The sequence below is a fragment of the Mastomys coucha genome, chromosome X, assembly GCF_008632895.1.
Source record: "Mastomys coucha isolate ucsf_1 chromosome X, UCSF_Mcou_1, whole genome shotgun sequence".
NCBI lineage: Eukaryota > Metazoa > Chordata > Mammalia > Rodentia > Muridae > Mastomys > Mastomys coucha.
The window spans coordinates 119,312,022-119,316,941 of record NC_045030.1 but is presented as its reverse complement, the minus strand read 5'-3'; the positions used below and the strand labels follow the sequence as shown (position 1 = coordinate 119,316,941).

The following is a 4,920-nucleotide window of genomic DNA, read 5'->3' as shown; positions in this document are numbered from 1 at the left end:
TTTGGGTTCGACCCCTTTTTCACTATGGATGGAGACAAATAAACAGTTGCTGCAGAAGGAACCTAGTGCCCGCGTGTCTTCTTCCCGGCGAGAAGACTGCGCGGGCTACAACACTTGAACATTCCTACCATAGAGTTGGTACAACATCTAATAGACAAGAAACTTACACGAATCAGTTAAGTTAGGAGAAGACTCCCTTCTCCACTCCAGTTTCCAGGAGCTGTCTCAAACTTTCAAAATGAGGAGTAATGAAGTTCCCTGTTTTGATAAAAAAATGTATAGTTTTAATTATGAGCCCAGCTTACATATTTAATATTGAAACTGGGTGGACATTCATACATTATTCAAGTTATCTAGAGAATAATTCATGCTTGGATAAATTTATCATAGTTAACTTACAAAACATCACTGGAAATGAAACCTATGCCAACTACTTAGACAGTAAATACAGAGGAAGAAAAGAAACTTGGAAGCTTCTTATGAAAGGACAAACTTCATCTGCCCACATCCTCTGTTCTCAACATGGTGGCAGTCCCTCATGTCCAAGACTGTCTTCAGCATATCGTAATGGATAGGCCCTTTATGTGAGAAGAAAAAAATGACAGTTGATAGAAAAAAGGAAAATTATCAGCTACAAATGACTGTCAATAACCTCTATTTTTAGATAGACTCCTATAAATAGGAACATGAGTGTTTATAAAACTTACTTTAAAAAGTTATTTCACATGTCTCATTTTGAAAAAGCATTTTTAAAATGGAGATTGCTTTAGTAAGCACAATTTCTGTTCAATGAGTCATAGATTATGGGTTGACTCCAAGAGAGATTTTTGTTGACTTGTCCGGTGGTGATATGTATACAGGAATTTTTGAATACCAATGTAATCTTGGCTCTACTAGACCACCATGCCTGTGATACAACAGAATTAAAAACAATGCTGTTTTTTAGAGCTAAAAGATAGAATATGAGATGGGAAACCAGAAGAGAATAGAGATCACGGTAACAGTAGTTCTGGTTTATATTCAGGCTCCCACTGTGAAGGCAAAGAACATTTCTATATTGTTAATGTCATAAGGTGGTGAACAAAGCAAGTAACTTACGTGTAACCTGTTACCTTACACAATCCCTCATGGTAGGAACCCTGCAAGGGTGCGGGTATCATTCCCAACAGTAAAGCACCTCGAAAGAGGACTCAGAAACATGAGCTATAAAGGAGCTGTACTTGTGCTACCCTAAAGGCATCATGTACAAAAAGTTAAAAACACTTCTTCCTTCTGCACATCACACTTACAATAGTAAAATGTTTTTTTTGTAGAACAACTTTCATACATATAGATAAAAACATGGAAAACTAAAGAGATATAAAATGACTTTGCTAATGCAAATTATGGTATAAATTTGAGTGAATTTAGAAACAAGTTAAAACAGTAATTTACAATACACTGAAGCCACCCACAAATTGCTTTCCCCAATGGATACATCTTCAAAGCAAAGCTGTCATCTGAACCTCACAGAAGTAATACAACAGAAAATAGAAGTAAATGTCTCATTCCAAATAATTTTCTTTCTTCAAGCATCAGATTTAATTTATAGTTTTAAAACAAGAAATTACAGAAAAGCATTAATAGCTTTTCACTGCTTTATATACTAATTTAGAAGTCATGAGGATTTGCTTGTTTGTTGACGCAAGGCACTTTTCTTTTGAGGGTTTCATATTGAAGAAACAGTGCTACATTGATTTGGTCTATTTTTAACCATTTTGGACAAAAGTTAGAAGAGCTAGGCAACTCTGAGAAGACCAATTCTACATTTGGCTTAAACAGCAAAGAGAAAAAAGTCATGTGGGAAATATAATATGATCCTTATCTTTTGAGTATCTAGTTTTGGAAAGTAAGACATCTTTCTTTGATCATTTCAACTTTTCTCATTTAGAATAAGGAAGGCAACTGGAAAGGATATATTAATTGTATTAAATTAGTAAAGTAGGCTAGTTGGTTAAAGACATGATTTAAAAATACAGGACTAAGAAGTTTTAAAAAATGGTAATCAACTTACTGAATTATACTAAAAATGTGGAAGAGTTCTACATTTTGTTAATGTTTCTGTAAGAGGCTCCATCATAGAACTGAACTATAAAATTACTTTAAATGTAATATATATAACACAAAATGAATTTTTAGGAAACATTAAGAAATTTGTTTGTTATAAATTATCCAAAATCTATAAACAAATCCCCCTAACTTGTATTTTGTTTAAAGTAATAACTTTATATCATACAAATAAATTTCAAGTATGAAAAGTGCATTATTACAATAATACCTCTTTGTAAGTCCAAAATTCTTGGTTTATAATAAAACCATAATTTTTATGTTTTTTTTTTTTTAAGTAAACCCATCACCCAGCAATGCCATCTACTGAAGAAGTCCAACATCTTAAAGTATTGCTCAACAAGTTGCAGAGAAACATGTCTGGAAGCAAAATATAATTGAAAAGAAAGTGTTTGTGTGTTTACCATTTCACATTATCATCACTAGGATCCTCTCCTTCCCAGATGGAAGCTCACACTTATGTAAAAGTCCTCATAGGTCAGCCATCCTGTACAATTAACATTCCTCACAAGTCAGCCAATCTTTGTGGTTACCACTTGCATTTTTCCAAAGACAACATCTTCTTCATGTGTTCTCTTCACACTACCTGTGGTAACAGAATGAACAGATAAATACCTTTCTATTTGGAGTGCCGACATCATCCTGAAGTTGGTGGACAAACCCACCATTAGGATTAATGCAAAATCTTCTTTCTTTCACATAAGCAAATATATCTCTGTACTTCATCCCAAATATCTCCATGATGTATGCAATAACACAGGTGGCACTTCTAGAGGTACCTGCATTCCCACGGACAAGAACTTTTCCTCCATTTTGTAAGCTTCCATCAATGATCTCTTTAGTCATAGGGAAAAAACAGATTATGTTTTCAACTGGATTATCAGCAATATCCAGACTAAATATCTAAATAATTGTTGAAAGTTTGGTTTAATAAAGTTTGCTTCAATATTTTGCCGTATGCAAATTATATTAGTTATGCCATGTTTCTGCAGTATAGGTAGCTTGCTTTTCATAGCAGAAGAGTATGGGCCTAAGAACAATCCAGGCAAAACTTACAGCATCTCTCGTCTCATAGGATAAGTCCACTTCTCAGCGTAGTCTTTGCACTGTGGGAGCAAGGGAAACTCTAGTTTCATGTCTTCCAAGTTCCCTGGGGCCTTGCTGGTGGGCGCTGAACAGTAGTCTCCCTCCCGCCCGGATGATCTTTTCCAATTCCATGTGTTTGTTTGCAAAAGTTTTAATGTCTTTTTGGTTAATTGTGCAAATGTATCCATATTCTGTTTCCATTCTTTTGTTGAGGGACATATGTGTTGCTCTCAGTTTCTGGCTATTAGGAATAATTACAAGTTTGCAATTCCACCAAGAATGAAAGAGTGTTCTCCTTTGAACACATCTTCAACAGCATGTACTGAACCTTGAGTTTTTTATCTTAGCCATTGTAATTGGTGTAAGGTAGAATCTTAGGGTCATTTTGATTTGCAATTCCCTGATGACTCAGGATGTTGAACATGTCTTTAACTGCTTCTTGGCCATTCTGAATTCCACTGTTGAGAATTCTCTGTTTAGTTCTATGCCCTATTTTTTTTTGTTGGGTTCTTTGACTTGTTGAAATCTAACTTTTTGAGTTCTTTTTATATTTTGAATATTAGCCTTCTGTTGGATGAAAGGTTAGTGAAGATCTTTTCCCAATATGTATGCTTTTTTTGCCTTACAGAATCTTTTCATTTTCATGAGGTTCCATTTATTATTTCTTGTATTTAATGTCTGAGACATCAGTGTTTTGTTCAGGAAAATTTCTCTTGTGCCAATGAGTCCAAGGTTGCTTCCCACTTTTTCTTCTATTAGATTCAGGTTAGGGTGTTTGATTTTAAGTTGAGGTCTTTGATCCATTTGGACTTGAGTTTTGTGCAGATTGATAAATCTCTAATGCTACTTTTAAATAAGTAATATATTTACTTGGCTTGAAATAATTAACCAATAACTTGTTACCAAAATTATCATGGTTCCTTATGTGCCATAATATTAAACACTAAGGGAGAATGTATTGCATATTTTATGGACTATAGGATTAATTTTCTTTTCAGAACTATGGTCAAGTTATTGATTGAAGTCAAAGATAGTGAATAATAATAAAATGGAAATTTTAAAATCTATTGATTTGTTTGCAGCACTCTTAACATTACTTAGATCAATATTATTGTTTTATGGATTATTATCACCAATAGATCTCTACAAGCTGCTTATCTTACATATAAAATTTTATATTCAAATAATCTCTTTTTTCTTCTACTCCTGACTTTTTAAAACTACCATTCTGTTTTCTGTTTCTGTAGGTTCACCTTTATACTTCATGTATGTGAGATTACACAATACTTCTGTTCCTACATCTGGGTGGTTTAAATGTAATAATTTCCAGATTTTTTCTATATTGTCACAAGGGGAATTTTTTACTTTTTGATTAATATTGGTCCATTTTTTATCATATTTTGTTCATCATTCACATGCTGATAAATTTATAGCTTAAATTCATTTCTAGGCTAGTGAATAATTAGCTGATGAATATGGAATATCAAAAGATTGCCTAAGTACTGATTTTTTCTGCAATTATACATAAAGCAATAAAACTACTTGTTCAGAAGTCCCCCAATTGTCTCATGTCAAATTATAAATATTCTCATAAATTCTAGTTTATGGAACCCTTCCAAATTTATGACTAATAGGTCACTGTGGTTGATACCAAATTTCCTTTTTTCTCTTAAAATATCTCAGTGAGTTAACGCACACACACACACAAACACACACTCACAGAAAGAC

At 33.4% G+C, this 4,920-nt stretch overlaps 1 pseudogene; it reads right to left on the bottom strand.

Moving 5' to 3' along the window:
* Positions 1–2,618: 2,618 nt before the first annotated feature.
* LOC116093174 lies at positions 2,619–3,380 on the bottom strand (annotated as a pseudogene).
* Positions 3,381–4,920: the final 1,540 nt, after the last annotated feature.